Consider the following 26,625-nt stretch of genomic DNA (forward strand, 5'->3'; position numbering starts at 1 on the left):
ATTTACAAACAATTATATATTCTAAGAAAATTTATTCTGACATAGATTCTGTTTCAACTTCATCCTCCATTTCGTCATGATTTTCATCTTCCACTTCGCTACCGCAACTTGATTCAGGGTCTTGCAAATTTATTATGAATGAATCGATAACATTATCGAACCTACTATCGCGACTCCAGTAATTATTTTCATTTTTCTGGACATGATCGTCGCATCTCTGCCATTTTTCCGCCTCGAGAATCGATCTTTTCGTCTAGAGAAGAATTAATATAGTTTTCGGCTATGTTGTTTTTAATATCAGCCCAGACCAACTCAATTGGATTTAAATCTGGATGGTACGGTGTGTCCACTGGCTTTCAGGAGTTCGTCAATTCTATACACGGGTTCTTTTTGTGTGTTTTTGATAAGAAGTAGCAATTGAGCCCTTGTCATGGTTCCTGAAAATTCGACATTATGGCGTAGCAACCAGTTCTGCATTTCACTTTTGAGGCTTGATATAGTTGGTTTCTTGTCAACCTGAACGCTGTGGTAAGACGCGTTGTCCATTACAACCACAGAACTCGGCAGCAACTTATCTTTTAACTTTTCATCTACCCACTTATAAAAAGTAGGTCCGCTCATATCTCCATGATAGTCACCGGTTCTAGCATCTGATTTGAATATAGTCAATGCATCATCCACTAAGCTATTTCGACACCCAGCGTGGAGAATTACCAATCGCCTACCTTTCCCAATATCAGCATGGATTCCGGATTCTGACGATGATTGCCAACATTTGCTGGCATGGTGACTGGCGTTGATGTATGTTTCATCAAGAAAATATATGTTGCGGTTTTGGGTTCTGTAATTTCTGATTTGTGTAAGATATTTTTTCCGCCACACTGTAATATTTGGCTGCTCTATAAGGAGATGTCTCTTTGATTTGCATTTTTTGAAACGGTAGCCCATTTTGTGTAAAAGCTTTCATAAATATTCCCGTCCACAATTCAATATGCCATCCTGTCTGAAACTTGATAGTAATTTACGGACATTTGGTTTTTTTTTTTTAATCTTCGTAAAACTGATGAATTTTTCGTCTGATAACTCCAAGATCAAAATCATCCACAACGTGTTTTTTCTTTAGAACTTTTGGTTTTTTTGGCGATTGAAATTTTAATTGGCTTGAATTTTCAATTGATAAATAACCCGCAGAAATCACATTACGCACGGTTCTTTTGCTGTACCCCGTAGCCTCCGCAACGATTTTGGCAATATTCACATCATTTTTAAATTCAAAGCTTTCTTTGTCTGTTTTTCTTTTCTTAAAATATTCAGCCACCTTGAAAATGACAGTCTTTATATCACGAGATAATGCACGACCCATCTTTGAATATTTATCTCATGTGTGTCTGACATAAACAGTCCTACCTACCGCCACGAGCGTTGACGGCGCACTGACAGAGTGCAGCAGCCGATTCTCCCCCCCGTCTCGCCACGCATCTACCTCAGGAAGTGCACAGCACTAATGGCCACACTATATCTATCAACATCCTTTTCGATGAGGCCGTTAATATGAGCCCAAACATGAAACCTCTGCTCTAAGTTGGCGAGGAGTTGGATATCCTATTGATTACCAGGTGATGCTGCAGCACCAGGTCAACTTTCCATTAAAATGTACGTATATTGTATATTCACAAATGTCACGAACTAGAATGAAATATAAAACCCATCAAACGACTGCAAGTTGCTAACGGCCTGTAATGAACCAGATAAACCCTGATTGTCCAGCACTGAGCAGGCTGATGATGATGAATTATAGCTAAGAACACTCTCGATCATGTCAGCTTTCAAACAACAATAAACTAGATCAAAATCGGTCCACCCGTTTGGATGGTACGATGCCATGGAGAGATACACACACAGACAGACAGACAGACAGACTCGTCAAACTTATAATACCCCTCTTTTTTTCGGGGGTTAAAAATGTATTGAATGGTAAGAATAAGAATACCTGTTTGTTTAAATTTATCTCACAAAGATTCTAAAGCTAACATGTATGTAAAGTATAATGTATAACAAACTTATATTTAAAATAAAACACAAAACAACTATTCTCGATTCTGATTAGCCCTCGTCATCACCAGCAGCAGTACCCGTATGTCATTAGTTTGCTGACGGACAACCTCCAGAAGTGCATGCATCGTGCCAGCTAGTGTATGTACTGTTTCTGCTTGCACCCTAGATGACTCTGCCATTTTTAATGCAGCAAGCTTGGACTCTGTCTCGACCCTTCTTGTCTCCAATTCTTTGACCCATTCCGGGATGATTCTAGATGAACCTAAAACAATGATGAGTATTAAATTTAATCGCTTATTAAATTAAAAAGCCCAAAACTTGCATTATAGTATTTTTTTGGAAATAGAGATAATTTAAATCACACTTACAAAACTAAAGAGAAACATCATGAGACAACAATCACTTTTTATAAAAGGATCGCTCGTCTAGATAATGTGTTCTCAGGATTATCAGGGCATCTAACATTTTGTCTGAGAGCGAGCTTCTTATGCGGTTACAAAAGTACCCGGCACTCGAAATTTATACTCATTCGCTCTCTACACTCGTGGGAAGAACACCTAAAATTAAATTGTATGCTTGTGTCAAATAAATACCACGTTCTCCGCCATTATCGTACATGGCTTTCTCTATTGCTTTAGTGAATACCTAATATATAATGACATTTAAGAACTATCGATAAAAAATAAAAGGCAAAATGCATGCCTCTGCCCTAAAAGTTAACAACTAAGATTTGGTTAGAAACCGCACCTCAGTTGGTAACTTGTGCATACAGCATAGCGAATACAAAAGTTCTCTTTCCGTTACTCACTCCTCCGTTTCGTTACTAACTCAGTGATTAAAAGATCCATGCCCTAGTGGCTACACATTATGTTACAATCTTTCCTTTCGTTTTTCGCTAAGCAACGGGCGCAACGACCTCGTTGAAAGCGAACTTGCTTACTAGATGTTCTAGAAGCTTCTTTGTGAGCAGGAAAGTGGTTAACCGATGTATTTAGTCGGTCACAGGCCTCTGCATCCCGCCATGCAGAGACCTGTGACCGACTAAATACATCGGTTAACCACTTTCCTGCTCAACTCACCGAGTTTTCTCCAAACTGAGCACAAATCTCTTCTGCCAGCTTACTTCTGGACATCCTCCGGTTTGTCGACGTCCCGACCTGCTCGCCGGCCTGGAGCAATATTTGCATTGTGGCATGTCGACACTGTGGTAACAAGCCTTACGTCTTTCCAGGCGACAACGGAAACGACACCACAGTGTCGGCTTTCCTCAGCGCCTCTTTGCATCCGTTTCTCTTGCAACGCTTTAATTGCCTGAGGACAGTCGACACGACGGCGGTTCAAAGTTCCGACCACGTCGGTCCTCTGGGATTTTAAGAATCTAGCTAACGTTATGGAATTATAAAAATTATCCATAAATAGTTTATGGCCTTTGCCAAGATAGTCCTTGAAAAGCTCATGAACTATCTTGGCTGTTGATGACCTAAAGCCATGGTCAACAGTGGTACCTAACGTACCCTTCCCGGTATATATAATTATATTTAATACGTAGCCGGTTACCGCCTCGCACAGTTCGTAGCTTTTAATGCCGAATCGTACTGCTTTGGTGCGAATGCATTGGATCCAACTAAGGTGACCCTTCTAAAGCAGCAACGATTCGTCTATGCTGACTTCTCGGCGAGGCGTGTAAGCGGCTTTAAATGGTCCAAAACCGGCTTAATTTTTGATAGCTTGCGCTCGGGACCACGGCAGCTTATAGTATCGTTGTCTACAAAATGTAGGAACCGCATCAGGAGCAGAAAGCGGTCCTTTCTCATTATGATCCGGAATCCGGGCATGCCCAGGATTCCGGTGCTCCAGTATTCATCTACTCGACCCCGTACACACATGCCCATCACTAGCATCACCGCGATTAGTCTGTAGAGCTCGGCTATCGTGGTCTCGGACCACTGATGTAGCCGGCTTTTCGGCGGTAAATCTGCCGCTGTCTCAAAATAAGCCGAAATACTACTTTCGGCAAACTTTTTTTTTTTTAATGAAATAAGGGGGCAAACGAGCAAACGGGTCACCTGATGGAAAGCAACTTCCGTCGCCCATGGACACTCGCAGCATCAGAAGAGCTGCAGGTGCGTTGCCGGCCTTTGAAGAGGGAACAGGGTAATAGGGGAGGGTAGGGATGGGAAGGGAAGGGAATAGGGGAGGGTAGGAAAGGGAATAGGGTAGGGGATTGGGCCTCCGGTAAACTCACTCACTCGGCGAAACACAGCGCAAGCGCTGTTTCACGCCGGTTTTCTGTGAGAACGTGGTATTTCTCCGGTCGAGCCGATCCATTCGTGCCGAAGCATGGCTCTCTCACGTATATTAGCTTATAGGTTTCCGCCTTGATGAGTTCCATGAGAGGCTCGTCAAATAATTTAGTGAACAGCTCTATAGGGCGTGTTCCCTTAATTTTTGGGACCTGGGCCTCTATCATGAGCTCTTAAATCCATTCACTTTACGTCGTTATACAGTCAGATAAGGACGTAAAAAGAATGGATTTAAGAGCTCATGATAGAGGCCCAGCACTCTCATGGAAATCCTCTTGAGCGCCCCGAAATAAGCAATAATCATCCGTCCAATCAAATATTGTATTGGATTGGACGGATTCTGCGTCCTCGAACTCCTCGGGCATATCCTCCTCCTCCTCCTCCGCCTCACTGCCCGAATCAGCAAAAGCCGCGGCAAGTGCGTCGTCGTCATCCTAGCAAAACATGCAACTAGATTATCTCAAAGCACCCATAAAACGGATAATTGCTTAACAATCATTTATAACAACTTAAACCCACAACCCAAATGATTGCTGATTTTCATTCCTACTAAATAATCAATATTTACTAGGAATGAGATATTTTATAATATTAGAATGGATAAACCGGTAACCCACATCCCCAATCATGCGAAATAAAGACAATAAGATTAGTCAATTTAGTAATGTAAGAAACATGCTCATTGCTCACAGGTTCCTCGGACGGCTCCTCCTGCATTGCGTCAAACATATATGAAGTACCTGTCGTGGTTCTATTCTTCCTTGGATGATGTTCATCATATTATGTTGCAATTCTGTTGCGTTTTCTCAATAATATCACTTTGCCTTCGTGTAAACATCCACATAGAAGGCATACGTGAATATGACCTCGTTGGCTAGGTCCAGCAGCCTGATCACTGCTACTGGACTCTGGAGATGTTTTGCTGCATATTGTCATTAACTGCAGCTATTGCTAACTCCCAATAAGCTTCACAAACATAGTCATCTTCAGTTATCTGAAACAAAAAGTTCTCATATTATGTAGCTTATTGTTATGGTTAATTATAATTTTGGGATTAAATAGAACTAACAGATGTTCATTAATTAATTATGAATGCAAAATATGGAAAATTACAATAACTGGTCCCGAGGCAATAAATAAAATATATTTAAATCGTGGTAGAAAGAACGAAGAAACTAAGAACAGTACCGGTTCGGGTACGAAACTCGCACTTTTACTAAAAAGATAGAAAATTACAATTACTGATCCCGAGGTCCGGTTCAGGTACGAAACTCGCACTTTTACTAAAAAGATGGAAAATTACAATTGGTGGTGTTGATCGCAAGAATCAGAAACACTGTAATAAATAATTGAATATATAAATAAAAAACGTGGAATATTTACATAGCATCACCTTGATCCACCGTGCGTTTTTCGCGTAACTACTAACTTCGAGTGGCTTTTCTGATGTTGCGAGTGTCCATGGGCGACGGTAGTTGCTTTCCCGTTTGCTCGTTTGACACCCCTTATTTTATAAAAAAATATACATAATATATAATAATATGAAATACCTATATATTATATATATGAAATACCTACATAATAAATAAAATAGCTTAAAGGGTGTCTAAAGTATGGAATTCTGTCCAACATTGACCAATACAGAGAAAAACTTTGCAGTGGCTACACATTATATTGCAATCTTTCCTAACGTTTTTAGACAGGCAACGGGCGCAACGGCCTCGTTGATAGCGAACTTGCTTACTAGATGTTCTAGAAGCTTCTTTTTGCTCAGGAAAGTGGTAAACCGATCTGTCGAGTCGGTTACAGAGCTCTGCATGGCGAGGCCCTGCTCGTTTCACCGAGTTTTCCCCAAACTGAGCACAAAGCTCTTCTGCCAGCTTATTTTTTTTCTTTATTTTTTTGTTTTGGCCAATGTTGGAGCAATATATAATATAAGAATTGAGAACGGATATATTAGCCGGCGAAAGACTTTTACATACCATTTTATCCCAAGTTTTCTTTCTAATAAATACATGGAAAGTTTCTGGTCCTTGAGGTCAACACCGCCCATGTACCGGTTGTACTCGTGAACAACCTCCGGTTTGTCGACGTCCTGACCTGCTCGCCGGCCTGGAGCCATATTAGCGTTGCGGCATGTCGACACTGTGGTAACAAGCCTTACGTCTTTCCAGGCGACAACGGAAACGTCACCACAGAGTTGGCTTTCCAAAGCGCCTCTTTGCAACCGTTTTTCCTGCAAGGCTTTGATTGCCTGAGGACAGTCGACACGCCGGCGGTTCAAAGTTCCGACCACGTCGGTCCTCTCGGATTTCAAAAATCTAGCTAAAGTTACTAAAATCTAGCTAAAGGCGTGTAAGCGGCTTTAAACGCGGCGTTTAAATGGTCCAAAACCGGCTTAATTTTTGATAGCTTGCGCTCGGGACCATGGCAGCTTATACTGTCGTTGTCTACATAATGTAGGAACCGCATCATAATTATCATAATCTTAATATCTTTATTTGCTCGAAATGTGGTAAGTAAAAAGATGTGACACTGTGGTAACAAGCCTTACGTCTTTCTAGGCGACAACGGAAACGACACAACAGTGTCGGCTTTCCTCAGCGCCTCTTTGCATCCGTTTCTCTTGCAAAGCTTTAATTGCCTGAGGACAGTCGACACGACGGCGGTTCAAAGTTCCGACCACGTCGGTCCTCCGGGATTTTAAGAATCTAGCTAACGTTATGGAATTATAAAAATTATCCATAAATAGTTTATGGCCTTTGCCAAGATAGTCCTTGAAAAGCTCATGAACTAACTTGGCTGTTGATGACCTAAAGCCATGGTCAACAGTGGTACCTAACGTACCCTTCCCGGTATATATAATTATATTTAATACGTAGCCGGTTACCGCCTCGCACAGTTCGTAGCTTTTAATGCCGAATCGTACTGCTTTGGTGCGAATGCATTGGATCCAACTAAGGTGACCCTTCTAAAGCAGCAACGATTCGTCTATGCTGACTTCTCGGCGACGCGTGTAAGCGGCTTTAAACGCGGCGTTTAAATGGTCCAAAACCGGCTTAATTTTTGATAGCTTGCGCTCGGGACCACGGCAGCTTATACTGTCGTTTTCTACAAAATGTAGGAACCGCATCAGGAGCAGAAAGCGGTCCTTTCTCATTATGGTCCGGAATCCGGGCATGCCCAGGATTCCGGTGCTCCAGTATTCATCTACTCGACCCCGTACACACATGCCCATCACTAGCATCACCGCGATTAGTCTGTAGAGCTCGGCTCTACAGACTAATAAGCCGAAATACTACTTTCGGCGAACTTTTTGGTTTCCGCCTTGATGAGTTCCTTGAGACGCTCGTCAAATAATTTTGTGAACAGCTCTATTTTCATTTCTACTAAATAATCAATATTTAGCAGGGATGAGATATTTTATAATATTAGTATGGATTAACCCACAGCCTCAATCATGCGAAATAAAGACAATAAGATTAGTCAATTTAGTAATACCTATAAGAAACATGCTCACAGGTTCCTCGGACGGCTCCTCCTGCATTGCGTCAAACATATTATATGAAGTACCTGTCGTGGTTCTATTCTTCCTTGGATGATGTTCATCATATTATGTTGCAATTCTGTTGGGTTTTCTCAATAATATCACTTTGCCTTCGTGCAATTGAACATCCACATAGAAGGCATACGTGAATATGACCTCGTTGACTAGGTCCAACAGCTTGATCACTGCTACTGGACTCTGGAGATGTTTTGCTGCATATTGTCATAAACTGCAGCTATTGCTAACTCCCAACAAGCTTCACAAACATAGTCATCTTCAGTTATCTGCAACAAAAAGTTATCATATTATGTAGCTTATTGTTATGAATAATTATATTTTTGGGATTAAATAGAACTTACAGATGTTCATTAATTAATTATGAATGAAATATGGAAAATTACAATTACTAGTCTCGAGGCAATAAATAAAATATATTAAAATCGTGGTAGAAAGAACGAAGAAACTAAGACGACTACTGGTTCGGGTACGAAACTCGCACTTTTACTAAAAAGATAGAAAATTACAATTACTGATCCCGAGGTCCGGTCCGGGTACGAAACTCGCACTTTTACTAAAAAGATGGAAAATTACAATTGGTGGTGTTGATCGCAAGAATCAGAAACACCGTAATAAATAATTTAATATATAAATAAAAAACGTGGAATATTTACATAGCATCACCTTGATCCACCGTGCGTTTTTCGCGTAACTACTAACTTCGCGTGGCTTTTCTGATGTTGAGAGTGTCCATGGGCGACGGTAGTTGCTTTCCCGTTTGCTCGTTTGACACCCCTTATTGTATAAAAAAATATACATAATATATAATAATATGAAATACCTATATATTATATATATGAAATACCTACATAATAAATAAAATAGCTTAAAGGGTGTCTAAAGTATGGAATTATGTCCAACATTGACCAATACAGAGAAAAACTTTGCAGTGGCTACACATCATATTGCAATCTTTCCTAACGTTTTTAGACAAGCAACGGGCGCAACGATCTCGTTGATAGCGAACTTGCTTACTAGATGTTCTAGCAGCCTCTTTGTGCTCAGGAAAGTGGTTAACCGATCTGTCGAGTCGGTTACAGGGCTCTGCATGGCGAGGCCCTGCTCGTCTCACCGAGTTTTTCCCAAACTGAGCACAAAGCTCTTCTGCCAGCTCATACCGAAACTGCCTGTGCGTCATTTTTTTGTTTTGGCCAATGTTAGAGCAATATATAATATAAGAATTGAGAACGGATATTATATTAATTGGCCGGCGAAAGACTTTTACATACCATTTTATCCCACTCTTTGCAACCGTTTTTCCTGCAAGGCTTTGATTGCCTGAGGACAGCCGACACGCCGGCGGTTCAAAGTTCCGACCATGTCGGTCCTCTGGGATTTCAAAAATCAAGCTAAAGATGTTTTTGAAGCTTCTTTGTGCTCAGGAAAGTGGTTAACCGATCTGTCGAGTCGGTTACAGGGCTCTGCATGGCGAGGCCCTGCTCGTCTCACCGAGTTTTCCCCAAACTGAGCACAAAGTTCTTCTGCCAGCTTATACCGAAACTGCCTGTGCGTCTTTTTTTTGTTTTGGCCAATGTTGGAGCAATATACTATATAAGAATTGAGAATGGATATATTAATTAGCCGGCGAAAGACTTTTATATACCATTTTATCCCACGGTTTCTTTCTAATAAATACATGGAAAGTTTCTGGTCCTTGAGGTCAACACCGCCCATGTACCGGTTGTGCTCGTGAACAACCTCCGGTTTGTCGACGTCCTGACCTGCTCGCCGGCCTGGAGCCATATTAGCGTTGCGGCATGTCGACACTGTGGTAACAAGCCTTACGTCTTTCCAGGCGACAACGGAAACGTCACCACAGTGTCGGCTTTCCAAAGCGCCTCTTTGCAATCGTTTTTCTTGCAAGGCTTTGATTGCCTGAGGACACACGCCGACACACTGTCGACACACTCCGGCGGTTCAAAGTTCCGACCACGTCGGTCCTCTGGGATTTCAAAAATCTAGCTAAAGTTACAGAACTATTTTGGCTGTTGATTTGTCTACAAAATGTAGGAACCGCATCAGGAGCAGAAAGCGGTCCTTTCTCATTATGGTCCGGAATCCGGGCATACCCAGGATTCCGGTGCTCCAGTATTCATCTACTCGACCCCGTACACACATGCCCATCACTAGCATCACCGCGATTAGTCTGTAGAGCTCGGCTACCGTGGTCTCGGACCACTGATGTAGCCGGCTTTTCGGCGGTAAATCTGCCGCTGTCTCAAAATAAGCCGAAATACTACTTTCGGCGAGCTTATAGGTTTCCGCCTTGATGAGTTCCATGAGAGGCTCGTCAAATAATTTAGTGAACAGCTCTATAGGGTGTGTTCCCTCAATTTTTGGGACCAGCACTCTCATGGAAATCCTCTTGAGCGCCCCGAAATAAGGAATAATCATCCGTCCAATCAAATATTTGATTGGACGGATTCTGCGTCCTCGAACTCCTCGGGCATATCCTCTTCCTCCTCCTCCGCCTCACTGCCCGAATCAGCAAAAGCCACGACAAGTGCGTCGTCGTCATCCTAGCAAAACATGCAACCAGATTATCCCAAAGCACCCATAAAACGGATAATTGCTTAACAATCATTTATAACAACTTAAACCCACAAATCAAATGATTGCTGATTTTCATTCCTACTAAATAATCAATATTTACTAGGAATAAGATATTTTATAATATTAGTATGGATAAACCGGTAACCCACATCCCCAATCATGCGAAATAAAGACAATAAGATTAGTCAATTTAGTAATGTAAGAAACATGCTCATTGCTCACAGGTTCCTCGGACGGCTTCTCCTGCATTGCGTCAAACATATTATATTAAGTACCTGTCGTGGTTCTATTCTTCCTTGGATGATGTTATTCATATTATGTTGCAATTCTGTTGGGTTTTCTCAATAATATCACTTTGCCTTCGTGCAAACATCCAAATAGAAGGCATACGTGAATATGACCTCGTTGGCTAGGTCCAGCAGCCTGATCACTGCTACTGGACTCTGGAGATGTTTTGCTGCATATTGTCATTAACTGCAGCTATTGCTAACTCCCAACAAGCTTCACAAACATAGTCATCTTCAGTTATCTGAAACAAAAAGTTATCATATTACATCTCCAGTAGCAGTGATCAAGCTGCTGGACCTAGCCAACGAGGTCATATTCACGTATGCCTTCTATGTGGATGTTCAATTGCACGAAGGCAAAGTGATATTATTGAGAAAACCCAACTGAATTGCAACATAATATGATGAACATCATCCAAGGAAGAATAGAACCACGACAGGTACTTATTATAATATGTTTGACGCAATGCAGGAGAAGCCGTCCGAGGAACCTGTGTGCATGTTTCCTACATTACTAAATTGACTAATCTTATTGTCTTTATTTCGCATGATTGGGGATGTGGGTTTATCCATACTAATATTATAAAATATCTCATTCCGACTAAATATTGATTATTTAGTAGGCATGAAAATCAGAAATTATTGGAGTTGTGGGTTATAAATGATTGTTAAGCAATTATACGTTTTATGGGTGCTTTGGGATAATCTGGTTGCATGTTTTGCTAGGATGACGACGACGCACTTGCCGCGGGTTTTGCTGATTCGGGCAATGAGGCGGAGGAGGAGGAGGAGGATATGCCCGAAGAGTTTGAGGACGCAGAATCCGTCCAATCAAATACAATATTTGATTGGACGGATGATTATTCCTTATTTCGGGGCGCTCAAGAGGAGTTCCATGAGAGTGCTGGTCCCAAAAATTGAGGGAACACTGTTATATAATAATTTAGTGAACAGCTCTATACATATATATAACACTATTATATATATGTATAGAGCTGTTCACTTAATTATTTGACGTGCCTCTCATGGAACTCATCAAGGCGGAAACCAATAAATTTCGCCAAAGGTAGTATTTCGGCTTATTTTGAGACAGCGGCAGATTTACCGCCGAAAAGCCGGCTACAGCAGTGGTCCGAGACCACGGTAGCCGAGCTCTACAGACTAATCGCGGTGATGCTAGTGATGGGCATGTGTGTACGGGGTCGAGTAGATGAATACTGGAGCACCGGAATCCTGGGTATGCCCGGATTCCGGACCATAATGAGAAAGGACCGCTTTCTGCTCCTGATGCGGTTGCTACATTTTGTAGACAAATCAACAGCCAACATAGTTCTGTAACTTTAGCTAGATTTTTGAAATCCCAGAGGACCGACGTGGTCGGAACTTTGAACCGCCGGAGTGTGTCGACAGTGTGTCGGCGTGTGTCCTCAGGCAATCAAAGCCTTGCAAGAAAAACGATTGCAAAGAGGCGCTTTGGAAAGCCGACACTGTGGTGACGTTTCCGTTGTCGCCTGGAAAGACGTAAGGCTTGTTACCACAGTGTCGACATGCCGCAACGCTAATATGGCTCCAGGCCGGCGAGCAGGTCAGGACGTCGACAAACCGGAGGGTGTTCAAGAGTACAACCGGTACATGGGCGGTGTTGACCTCAAGGACCAGAAACTTTCCATGTATTTATTAGAAAGAAAACGTGGGATAAAATGGTATGTAAAAGTCTTTCGCCGGCTAATTAATATATCCGTTCTCAATTCTTATATTATATATTGCTCCAACATTGGCCAAAACAAAAAAATGACGCACAGGCAGTTTCGGTATAAGATGGCAGAAGAGCTTTGTGCTCAGTTTGGGGAAAACTCGGTGAGACGAGCAGGGCCTCGCCATGCAGAGCCCTGTAACCGACTCGACAGATCGGTTAACCACTTTCCTGAGTACAAAGAAGCTGCTAGAACATCTAGTAAGCAAGTTCGCTATCAACGAGACCGTTGCGCCCGTTGCTTTTCTAAAAACGTTAGGAAAGATTGCAATATAATATGTAGCCACTGCAAAGTTTTTCTCTGTATTGGTCAATGTTGGACAGAATTCCATACTTTAGACACACTTTAAGCTATTTTATTTATTATGTAGTTATTTCATATATATAATATATAGGTATATCATATTATTATATATTATGTATATTTTTTTTATAAAATAAGGGGTGTTAAACGAGCAACCGGGAAAGCAACTACCGTCGCCCATGGACACTCGCAACATCAGAAAAGCCACGCGAAGTTAGTAGTTACGCGAAAAACGCACGGTGGATCAAGGTGATGCTATGTAAATATTCCACGTTTTTTATTTATATAAGGTGACCCGGGGCTATTGTAACAAAAAAAATACAACTGGCAACTTTGAATTGTCTTCCACTAGTCAGTGAATAATTTACAAGAAAATTATTTAGGTGGCCTAATTTGATAAGTATCCGTTATTTATTTTTAACTAAATATAGTAGCAAATAACGAAAACATTCATCCAAAAGTTCACTTTTATCCTAAAATCCGGTAAAAGTTACATTAGCCCCGTAAACGGGGCTATTGTAACTATCATCTTCCCATATTTATATGGAGGAGATATAAATATATACCCGACAGAATTTGAAGTACCAAGGGAAACTACAAAATGATTTGAACTCTAAAACAACGTAAGAGGGCATACTTTCCTTTCAAAATAGTTTTTAAAAAAAAACGGGGCAATTGTAGCTTTTTACCATTATGATAGTGTTGGGATTAGCCTAATATTATATGTCGATAAATCGATAATGTTGTGGATGAGGACGGTCTCTAAGAAATTGGTTAAATTATGAAGAAAATGCTATCTTTTTTAGCCAGTTTGTAAGAGAGCGTCCTTTTTGTATAAAAAATAACCTCGTAAGTTCACTTAGATTAAAAATCTTTAATTATATCTATATCACATTCCTTTTGGTAACATATCATTCTCTCTAATTATGGCGTGGGGTATTTAATAGTATTTCAGACTTTAAAATTGACAATAATCTTAGGTGTATTTTACCTACCTACCTACCTAACATTTAAACAATTCTCAGGTTGTCTTAATAATAAATCAATTGTGAAAATAAAAACTCTAAGTTCTTTCAATGCTTACATAAAACAAAAATAGTCCTCACGTACTTGTTAACAATTCAGCAATTACAACATCGAAAGGAAAAACAAAAACAGGTTTTCTTAATTAAAAATACAATAATGTTAAATCAATTGTGAAAATAAAAAAATCTTACTTCTTTCAATGCTTACTTAAAACAAAAAAGTTATAATTTTTTTCGTATCCGCATCATAACACTAAATAGTCCTCACTTACTTGTTTACAATTCAGCAATTGCAACATCGAAAGGAAAAACAAACACTTTTTCACTATCGTCACACACTGGTGTGGGAAGATACGCAACAATTTGGGTCAGATCAATAATTGATATGTCATTTTCTACAACGCGAAATATCTTTTTATTCTTTTTAAAGGACTTTAAGCCTTTGACAACAATTCTTTCGTCGTTGATTCCTTCTATGACGCAAACGTATTTGTAATCCTTTTTACCTTTGGCTGTAGAAAACTTGACCAAGACAAATTGACCTTCTTTGGGACTTTGGCATAAAACCGGTTTCGATTCTTCTTTTGAAGTACTGGGGAAATTGTTATCCTTGTAAAGATTGTTGCTATCCTCCACTTTTTCGGCAGTTTTTGTCCTCTTGCTAGATACTATACTTGGCTTTCCGTTCAAGTCTTTCTGTTTTTGGGTATATTTTCTTTTATATTTCTTTATAGTATTTCTTTCATTATTGCTTTTCGACATGTCCTCTATCTGATATACTCTATTCTTTTCAGTGGTTGTAATGGTTTCAACCAATTTAGATGATCCCTGTGATAAGTTCAGATTTTTTCCATTTATAAACATATTATCTTCCTCTTCATTTTTTTCCTTTAGTAAGGTCTGAAAAAAATCAGTAGAATCTTCTTCATCTGACGAATCTTTCAAACTGTATAAAGAATCGTCTTCAGTGTCAGAGTTACTTTCATATATAATTTTCTTGTTTTTCTGAATCCGAATATTTTTACTTTTCCTATTATTCGCTTTCCTGTTCTTATAACTTTTCTTATTAGTTTCACCTTTATTTTCAATTTTTATCCTTTTTAGTATCTCTTTCATTTCTTTCTTTCTTTCCTTTTCTAATTTTTTTTTCTTCTTTCTTTCTTTCCTTTTCTAATTTTTTTCCTTTTGCTTCTAATTCTTTCTTTTCTTTTTCTTCCTTCATAGAATTAATAAAATCTTTATGAGTGAGTATTTCTGCACCTCCCGGTACCTTTTTTCGTGGATTTGTCGATGGATTGTTTCGAGAGATGGTTTTTAGCAACAACTCTTCAAATGATATGTTTACGAATTCGGGATCCCCTTTGTTTAAAATTTTATTATTTAGAATGGAAATTGAAGAGGTGCCTGCATTCATATCTTTATTTGCAGAATTATTATGTGGAGTATCAAGCGTAATAGTGTCAGGGGGTTTCACTATTTTATTTTTTGATGTGGTCACATTATCACATTTACCTGTCCTTTTACATTTTTCGGCCTTTCTAAATTGAATTTGTTTTAAATTATTCATGTTCTGTTGATCATTGATATGATTCAAAACCAGGGTCAAGAGTGAAGGCACGTCTTCAGCATATGAATTGGGATTGTCGTTCAAAATGGCTGGGGTCTGCGATACTTGCTTTCGATCCATTCCTGTACATTGTCTTTTCTCACTATTTAGATCTTCCTTATTGTTTTCTTCCAATTCTCCTGTACATTGTCTTTTCTCACTATTTAGATCTTCCTTATTGTTTTCTTCCAATTCTCCTATACATTGTCTTTTCTCACTATTTAGATCTTCATTATTGTTTTCATCTAGTTTTAATCCATCTTTAAGAATTTTTTCCCATTTTGACAACGCCACCATATCAAACTTATCTTTAGGAATCACATATCTGTCTACAGGGTAAATTCCTGACTTTCTGAAACCATTTTGTATGATTGCTGGATTAAGATTGTCCCAAACTTCAGTAAGTAATCTTGAAAATTCACTTTTTGGCATTTTTGTACCAGAGTGGAGCCGCTGCCACTTCACGAGGGTGTCCTCCCAGTGCACTTTCATTGACTTCATCGTGCTTACATCTAACGGCTGTAGCACATGTGAGGAATGAGGCGGTAACTTCAAAATTGTGATATTGTTATCAACGGCCAATTCCACAACTCCCAGGTCAACATGTGTTTTGTGGCCATCATATACAAGAAGCACTGGCCGTTCACTTCCTATGGCTGGTATAAATACGTCTCTAATATATTTTTCAAAAATTGTCGTCTCCATCCATCCATTTGTACTGACGGAATATGCCGTTTGCACATGTTCATTTTTATAAAATCATTCGTTCCAAAGACTTTTACCCTTAAAGACGATCAGCGGGGGTATTTTATCACCACGTGCGTTGGCTCCCAGAAGCACTGTTGTGTTATCTCGCCCAGGGCCGCTTGTTGTCCTTGTTGAGGGGTAACCTTTTTGACCAATTATTTTGCTTGATGAGGGGTCATTACAAAAACTCGTTTCATCGACGTTAAATATCCTTTCTGGTTTGTCCGTCAGATTTAAATCCCGCACAACTGATTCCAATAAGTCATAATAATGATATATTGTAAATGGGTTACAAGCGTTTTTCCTGGCCACCTCGACGCTTTGGGGCTTCTTCGTTAACAAATTGTTTCTTTTCATGAAACCTTGGCACCAGTCATCCCCAGGAATATCATTTTTAAAAGGGGTGACTATTCCATTTCTGCGTATATATTCACCAATTAAAGTTTTGAGTTCTTTCCTTGTTAAAGGATGGCCGGCTTTTTCCATGACATGTAGCAAATAAGAAAGCCGTTCCTCTTGTTGCCTGGATAGCACCGTAGGTTTGCCAGGTGTTGGCTGCTTTTGACCTCGAGTACCAGTTATATGCGCTACTATGGTAGACCTCGGAACACCAAACACTTCTGATGCTTTATAACTGTTAATTTTTTTAGTTTTTACCGCCTCTACAGCCTTCTGCAAATCATCTTTAGAGTATTCTTTATCTCGCTTTCTCTTGTATTTACGAACCATCTGAAAATAGAAAAAAAGATCATATTCATCAATCGCCTCAATAAAAAAACATGCTTGCCTGCTTTGCGTATTTCTGCAAAGGTTATCCTATATCTACTGTATACGCTGGCGTCAGTTTTTAAACCGCCTAATAACTACTTGAATGTTAATTTTTAGTCTACCTTGGTGATTTATTTGAGATTCGTCAACAACTATTGTATCAGATCGTAGGTATATTTCACAAAAATTGGCAACCATTGTATCCATCAAAGGTTGAATGCGATATAAAACGTCGTGATTATCAGGTGTCAGGTATAATCAGGTTGTACATCTTCACAATGTCAGCAACGCAATATATTTATAAATCGATTATAAGGCATATTTATTTCGTGAATAAAGGGAGCACAAAAATGGGTCAATTTTCCAGCAATGTTCGACTGATGGTTTCTTACCTAGTCCCATATATATTATGTTGGCAAAAAACATTTTAATGGTTTCCCTATCAATGTCGGTCCATCGTCCTATTCTAGAGAATTGTTTTATCCGTACCTGACAAACATGCCCATTACTAACATCGCCGCAATAATTAATCTATACAGCTCGGCTACCGTGGTCTCGGACCACTGATGTAACCGGCTTCTCGGCGGTAAATCTGCCGCTGTTTCGAAATTAGCCGAAATACTACTTTCGGCGAACTTATTGGTTGAAGCCTTCATGAGTTCCTTGAGAGGGTTTTAATGCCGGCAGGAGCGTCCTGCCGGCATTAATATAATAATAACTAGCTGTCCCGTTGAACTTCGTGTCACTTTAAAACCTTCTCTGAACTTGTACGAATATTTTAAGACTAAAATCAGCCATATCTGTTCAGTCGTTTTCGAGTTTTAGCGCGACTAACACATTTGAAAATCCATTTTTATATATAAGAAATTAGAATAGTAATAGCCTAATAATAATAGCCTTTATTTATCAATCTTACATATTAACATTTCAAATTTTAATTAACGACATCAGTTCCACAAAGATTGTGTTTTGGCCGGATTGTACGTTGCACCATAAAAAATACTTGAATTATTTCACTCCTTCAATATATTTTTATGAAAAGTGCTCAAATAATGAACATCTCTGCGACCATGCCAATTGATTGCCATCATTTGGGAAGTGTACTTGACCCGGACTTCACCGGTTACTCTGGTAAAGGTGGGGTGGGTACTGTGTAATACTTACTCGATTCTTACGGACTGTGTCGCCAGAATTGGTTTGTCTAGACAACAATAGTTTTAAAAGCGATGGGCCCCTCCTGTAGCTTCATTTTGGGTACGTGAGACTCAATTCATGAACAAGATTTAAAAAATTGTCTTTTTGAATAAAACATCAACAAGAGCATAAGCACAATATCCTAGGCCTTAAGTACACAACACACTTAACATTCTTTGTAAATCTTCTATGCAATTGGAGTAGTAACTTATTTCGAGCTTTTCTTAAATCCTTTGTATCTTTAATTGATTATAAACCAAGCGCGTGATTTCGTTTTCCTGACATAGATTTTGTAATACATTTTTCATATTTTACAACATGTAGTTCAGTCACTTTTCGTTCAACCGCGTTATGTATGATGCAGATGGCTTGATGGTTTAAAATGGTATTTAGTATCTCCATTATACTCTTGTTATCATTTTGTATGGATTTGATGTCCTTTTTGATAATGTTCTTTATTTATTGTCCTTCTAAGCTTTTTTAAATAGTATACGCCCTATTACCAAGGTGTGCTGTCTTCAATGAAATCGTTGAGTTTATAATACGCTTTAGCACACAAACGTTCTTTGACTACTTTTTTAAAGTTATTTAAAGATAGATTTTAAACATTTTCTGGGATTCAATTGTATAGGCGTATACATTGGCCTTTAAAGGATTTGCTTACTTTGGCTAGTCTAAACATTAGTATAGCTAATTTGTTCTTTTTTCTAGTATTTACACTATGGTTATCGCTTTCCTTTTTGAAAATATCTATATTGTGTGGTGAAAACCTGTCATTGGCTTTCTTTTTCTATAATGTCGATTCTATTGTTTTGTTAGTTAACCTTTAACGTCACGGGCGGTGTCTACGCAGACCCCACGCGATGTTTTTTGACTGTATTTTTTTAAATTGACAAGTTACGATCGCACATTTTCGGCTATACTCAATGCAACGCGAGGTCTTTCAGTGAGTTAAAGTCCGTCGCTCCTCTGTTAAGAGAAGTTACAATTTTTGCTTATGTGGGGATGTCACCTGGCCCAGAACAGGGACAATAAAAAGAGGGAAGAGAAGAGAGAAATAAAAAAGAGGATTAAACAATTTAACAAATTTATTTAAAGGAAAAAGAGAAGAGAAACCTAGTTAGTCGGAGAGCGGGTAATGTGGGTACGAAGCCTAGCCTCAGTCTATTTCGGGGTTCTTTGAATTAACGGGTAGGGACACTACACTTATCTTGGGATCAGACAGCGACGTGGGGGACTCCAGCTCCTCAGGTCTCCGGCCAGCTGTTGGTGCCGAGATGTTTGGGACCCCGTCGGTGGCAGCTAGTTCAGTGTGTGGTAGGTGCGTCAATCAGACGGCATGAGCAGCACGTGGTCGGCTCCAGGCGACCAAACTCTGCTGCAAGATAGTAGTGGTCTGTTGTCCGGGACAGAGCAGGGCAAAGTTGTCCGGGAAAGAGCAGGGCAGAGTAGAGTTGTCCAGGACCGAGCACCCCTGGAATGTTCCGAGCAAGAGGCTTAGGACAGGTGTTCACGCTGTTGATGACCCCCCGCAAGCACGTGTTCTCCACCCGAAGACTTCGAGCACGTGGTTGCGGAGTCCATCACAAACATTAATTTCACAAAAAAAAAAAACTATCAAAAGAAACAGTAAAATTTAGAAAAAGCTACAACAACAAAAGGTTATGGAACTTTTGACAACGACAGCCATAACTAGGTCATGGCCAATTTTGTTATGACTATATATATGTTAGGTCTTTTAGAATTTTTATTAAAATTATTAGAATTAAACTGTTTATCAAATTTAAAATTATTAAAAGGATTATTTGGTTTACTACTAGATTTATTTTCGCTACTACTACAAGATTTATAAGCTAGGTCCGGTGCCAAAGTCTCCGTTGTAACCTTTGGAGGTTCGTGGTACAATGTTAACCGAGACTGCACATCTTCATAACTTTTGCAGACTGACTTCAGCTTTTCAATAGAAGTAACCCCAGGAGACGAAGATAGTATATTAGCGTAGCAAGGCTTAACATTATGGAGTAATATCTCCAACTTCTCACTCTCTTCGACCGGCTTAGTGAGACGAGAGAAGAGGCATTCCATAATGGCTACATAAATAGTAATGTTCTCCGTTTCGCCCTGTGTACGACTACGAATCTCATTCATTAGCCTATATTCATAGCTAGGCTTATCGAAGTCAGCATATAAAAGATTTAACAGCTCCGACCAACTACCAACCTTTTGGTAGATGCTACGGTACCAATGTAAGGCATCACCAGAAAAAAGGTCAAAAGCATGAGATTAGATTTTAGAATCATCAACATTATGTTGTGTACAGTACTCATTAACTCGAGAAATAAATGCACGGACACAAGACTTGCCATCAAATTTAAGTTTAAAATCTGAAAATATTTTTTTATTCTCACACTGAACTGTGATGTTCACTGGAGGTACAGTGGGAGAAGGGTTAGAGGCTGGCAAAACAGTACCGCTACTAGAATCTTTAAGTTGGTGAAGTAAACCCAAATGATTTTGAAAAGTTTCAAGGCAACTATTGTAACTATCTAGACAAGGATCGTTATTAGAAATAGAAATTCTGTTAATCCTATACTCTAAATGAAGTAGGTAATTTTCCGCCCGGAGCAACGCGTTAGGAGCTGGGTGTGAGTCGAGCTGTTGTTTGACTTTATCGAGTGTTGCCTCAACTCCCAACAGGTCGTCCTGGACGGGAATAGTAGACTCTAAAATGTCCTCTGATGGGTATTCCTCGACCAGTTTTGAAATTTGTTTCCTAAGTTCAGCAACAGTAGCAGCTGGTGTATCTTTACGAATAAGTACTTCATACTCCAACTCAGACTTTTGGAGTGAAATGAATTTAATTTTAGCAGACATTGTAAAAAGTTAATTTAAGAGAAGAAGAAAAAGTTTTAAGTTAATTTACCAAAGTCAAATTTAAGCAATAAAAAGAGAACCCTAATGTGAGTGAGATATTGTGTCCGTAGATTTCCAAAAAAAAAACAAACTAATTTTGTAAAACAAAATTAAAACAAATTAAGTAAGTATAAAGTATTGTATAACCTAATACTTTACACAAAGACAATAAAGGACAAGACAAGTTACTGACTGACTGACTGTTTAAGTAAAATATAGTATTTATATTAAAAGTTATAGCCACAAAAAAATTAAAAGTTTTAAAAGTTAAAAGTTAATTGGCATAATAGTAAACAAAGGCAAAGGGAATTTTGAATTTAGAGGTTAGGTATGTTAAGGTGAAATTTAGTCCAAAAAGTTAAAGCCAAAACACATAAGTGTTACAGAAGGTAACACTGCTGTGTGCGCAAGAGAATGTATGTGTATGTGAGTGAGGGTGTGTAGGGGTGTGTATCTGTGAAGTGTAGTGTGATAATATATATAGTATTTAAAAAGTAATTAGTAAGGCACAGCGCCACAAAAGTTAGAGGTATATTCCCCAATACAAAAGAGAAAAATTAACCTGTAAGAAGTTCAGGTAAATTTTTAGGAAAAGTACCTATACACCTTTTTAGCATAAAGGTATATATAAAAGAATAATATAAAAAGAATACAATAAATAAATATAATATTGTGTGCAGAGAGAGGTATCGGTTTCTGCCTCTTACACAACCTGGATACCAGCAGGATGCGGCCAATTCTTACCCCGGGCCGATACAGGGAATAGAAAAATAATTAAATAAAACAAGAAAAAAAAAAAAGAACTTACTCGAACAGTCAGTACAGCACGAGGACGGCACAACACACACACAAACTGAACCCGCAACCACGGAGAGACCGAGAAATGACTGAGGCTAGTTTTAGGGAAAAAAAAAAAGAAAACCGAGTGGGCGCCAATTGTCACCTGGCCCAGAACAGGGACAATAAAAAGAGGGAAGAGAAGAGAGAAATAAAAAAGAGGATTAAACAATTTAACAAATTTATTTAAAGGAAAAAGAGAAGAGAAACCTAGTTAGTCGGAGAGAGGGTAATGTGGGTACGAAGCCTAGCCTCAGTCTATTTCGGGGTTCTTTGAATTAACGGGTAGGGACACTACACTTATCTTGGGATCAGACAGCGACGTGGGGGACTCCAGCTCCTCAGGTCTCCGTAGGCTACCAGACAGGCGTAGGGTCGACGGCCAGCTGTTGGTGCCGAGATGTTTGGGACCCCGTCAGTGGCAGCTAGTTCAGTGTGTGGTAGGTGCGTCAATCAGACGGCATGGGCAGCACGTGGTCGGCTCCAGGCGACCAAACTCTGCTGCAAGATAGTAGTGGTCCGTTGTCCGGGACAGAGCAGGGCAAAGTTGTCCGGGAAAGAGCAGGGCAGAGTAGAATTGTCCAGGACCGAGCACCCCTGGAATGTTCCGAGCAAGAGGCTTAGGACAGGTGTTCACGCTGTTGATGACCCCCCGCAAGCACGTGTTCGCCACCCGAAGACTTCGAGCACGTGGTTGCGGAGTCCATCACAAACATTAATTTCACAAAAAAAAACTATCAAAAGAAACAGTAAAATTTAGAAAAAGCTACAACAACAAAAGGTTATGGAACTTTTGACAACGACAGCCATAACTAGGTCATGGCCAATTTTGTTATGACAATTAAAACATAAAATAGTATGACCACGGTAAATTTACAAGGTTTAAGAATTGAACTGATTACAAAAAAGTTGAAACAAAGAAAGTTGACGAACACGTGGTCGGTCACAAGAAAAGATTTTACAATTTAGACAAAATACAATATGCTTTTCGCCAACAATTAAAACGAAATACAGAATAAAGCTGGATTACAAGAATAAAGGAATTAAAAGACAAATACCTTGGAAAATTCCACGGACACACACAAAACACTCACTCACCTATAACGGGGACCTTTAAAAACAGGAATAAAAAGGATTATGTAGCGAGCCGGAGGGTTTTTATACCCCCGAGCTGGTATATTTTTTTAAAGTTGACAGAGTAACTGTCAAGGAACAAAGGTGGAAGGTCATTATTTTATTTAGGATATGAAAAATATATCTTAAGATAATAAAAAAAAAACAATACCCTTTATTTACTTAATAAACAGTCTAATAAAAAGGAAAAATATCTGATAAAAATAACAGATATCTCAGCAGAGAATTAATCAGTCTACAACATTTGCTAAAAGATGGCGCTGCCAACCTCATTTTTTATTCAAACGATCGCAATCGATTAGACGTAAAGGTAACAAAGACGCCTAATAGATGTCGCTATGTGACATCTATTAGGCGTCTTTTGACCTTATGACCCGTGATTTAACGTATATACTTTTTTCACATTGGTTATGTGTTTATTTGATTGTTTTTTTGAACTGGCTACGTACAAATGGAAAAATTGATTGCAGACTAACAGGAAATCAAATTGCACAAATCATATTACTTACCTATACAATTTAATGACTCTGAAAGTTTTTGGAAACATTTTGGAAGAGTTAGAGGTAGCTAGACCTAGTGCACCAATAATGAAGCGAAGATAGAAGAAGCTATTATTGTCTCAGAACTAATTAGTACTGTCCGTAAGCCTTGCTATAAAACTATTTGCAAACCTCATTCAGTAAAATTATTTATAAATTACCTAGCCTACTCAAGGAATAATTTTAGTTTACGGTAGTAGTTATCAAGGATTGTCAATTTTTTTTATGTAATGTTTAGTGTTAATTTTTATTTTTATTACTTTTTTCTAAGTCTTAGTTTATTAGAAAAAAATAAGAAGTTAGTCAGAAGTAGACATTTTTGTTGAATTTTAGTACATTAAACATGTGCCCTAAAAATTCGATGCTCGAAATTGGTTAGTTCATAAAAATGTTCCTTACTGTCTAAATAATAGTTAATTTATTATTTATAAATGCTTTTCATAAATAAAATAATATCTTTTCTTATAATATAAAACGAGATTTAGAAATTATTAAACCATTCTGAATTTATATGTATATTTATATTGGGGTACTTCTAGACCCCACGCGTGACGGAACGTTACCCAAAATAGCGCGTGTACTTAAAGGTTAAAGCTGTTGGTTTTCCAAAATAAATAAATAAATATTCATTTTAAGATTTATGAGATTTTCTAATAATGTATTGAGATGCGACGGTCAGAATTCTTATTTCCTAAATTTTTTCTCTTAGAGATTCAAAAGACGACATCTCATAGATAGAACGAATAGCTCGCTTCTGCAGCACGAATATTATTGTATTAATGTCCGTTGCATTTCCCCACAAGAGGATGCCGTAAGAAATGTCTTACGGCATCCTCTTAATGATGCTATGAAAGTAGGTAAGCTACTCGCGCGGTTTCTACATCAGTAATTTCACGACTTTTTTTAACAGCATATGCTGCAGAACTAAGCTTATCTGACAGTTTTACAATAATATGTGGACCCCATTGTAGCTTACAATCCAGTGTTATGTAACGATTTTGTATGTTGCCTGTAAAACACGTGCCAAGAAATACGGTGGTGTCCACTAAATTCATTTTCTCATCATACAATAGTACATTGGTTTGTACATGCCTAAGACTTGGCAAGCTAAACTTTAAACATTTTGTTTTATTAGCATTAAAAAATTACAAAAATTATGTTAAAATCCTGTTATTTAGTTAAAATGTTGCGTTAGTTTTTTATACAATTGTCTTTTAGTTTCAAAGGTCCTTGAAATTTGTTTAAGTTAACTAATATGGTGAAATCGGATAGTCAAATATTTTTCAGCTATTTATTTGACAAGACTTATTTTATGTTCCATGCCAGCGAAGGTGTATTAAGAAAAACTTTGTCATTGCCGACATAAGTTTCAAGTACTTTTGTGACTATACAGGTTGTTCGGGTGAACACCGTTACACACAGTTTAACGGTGTTCACCCGAACAACCTGTATATTTATGTTGGTTTTCGTTGTACAATACAATATTGTCTTTCAAAATTTTTCTTATTATTATTTCACATGTACAGCAAACATCATACAAATCTTTAGACGGAAAATGTAAACCACCGCTGGTTTTTAAATGTACCAATTTATAAAAATGTCTATGACTGGTTGTTAAGCGCGTAGTGCATTTTTGGCACTTTATTGTTTTATATTGCGAGTCACTATTATATAATGGGAATTTGTGCGTTTTTAATTTTAAGTATTTTATTTCTTAGATCTTTAACTGCTTCTAATTGTTTTAACAGGTTATTGCCTATTAATCCGTCATATCTTGAATCAACAAAAATGTAAAATGTAAAAAAAATGTCTGATTTGTTGCAGATCTAAAACCATAATTCATTTAAGGCCTATAGCTAAATGGCTATTGCGGTCTAAAACCAAATTGCTGCTTTGGTCTAAAGCCAAATGGTCTTTGACCAAACTGCTGTGGTGCCATTTTGGGTGTAGGGAACGAACCGCCCTCATTAAAATTGCTTAAATTCGGCTTATATCCAAATTGGTTGTTCGTATTAAAACTAGGCCTATATCCAAATTGAGATGGGCCAGGCTGAGCCCCAAAGCTATTAAATTTTGGCTTATTAAAATTATTCTGAGGTATACCAAAATTAAAGAACAATGGCCAAATCGTACCAGGTGGGCGGTGGCGTCCCGATATGCCATTAGTAGCAAAAATTCCCTAATATTTTAAGGCATCGAAAATCATTAGAAATATGTCTATAAATAGCCACAAAAAAAGATCAATATATTTTGATTTCGTTATGTTCTGACAGCCGGCGATCATTCGCATTCGTTCTATTATTTGGGTAATACTCTAGGAAAAATTGAAATAATTAGAAACGAGATCGCCGAATATACACTTGTAGGCCACACCGCAGTCGGGAAAAAGGTAGTTCTTAAGTCTAACCTCAAAATAATTGTAAACGTTATTAATTATTATAAAAAATCGTGGCTATTTAGACATAATTCTCAAACGGAATTATGTTTAGAGCATAAGAACAACCAAATCTAACTATAGTTTATTTTGGGACATCAAAAAATAAATTCGAGTCCAGCTCCTATACAAGATTGGCCATGATTCTTTAGGAATCGGCTGTTGCGACTTGTTTTGATTAAAAGGAAAATTAACAGCACTATAATTTTTAAAATTAAAATTTTGTAACTGTGGTTTTTGTACTAGCGTATTTATTTTTCGCGCTGTACTGCTCGTTAAAATTAACTTCTTCTAAATCTATCCTTAATGCCTTTTCTAATGTATCCGGACACTTTAAACGAACTATTCTCACCATTTCACTCTGCTTAATCTTGGCATTCGTAATTTGATTTACTTTGGATTTAAATACTGAACGCACGGATTGAATCCTATTGCAAAAATCAAGAAACTTTCCCCTTGTTTAATTTTCAAATTTTCTAACTCTAGCAATGCACTCTTCGTTCCTAGGATCACCGAAATGTTGTGTTAATATTTCTTTTAACTGAGACCATGTAACTATATCCTCACGC

At 38.5% G+C, this 26,625-nt stretch overlaps 1 protein-coding gene across 3 annotated transcripts in view; it reads left to right on the plus strand.

The window, feature by feature from the left end:
• The window catches only part of LOC121725930 (snake venom 5'-nucleotidase), a 196,135-nt gene that overhangs the window by 146,394 nt on the left and 23,116 nt on the right, over nt 1-26,625 (plus strand). The window lies entirely within an intron of this gene.

Source organism: Aricia agestis, chromosome 1 (genome assembly GCF_905147365.1).
Source record: "Aricia agestis chromosome 1, ilAriAges1.1, whole genome shotgun sequence".
NCBI classification, from domain to species: Eukaryota; Metazoa; Arthropoda; class Insecta; order Lepidoptera; family Lycaenidae; genus Aricia; species Aricia agestis.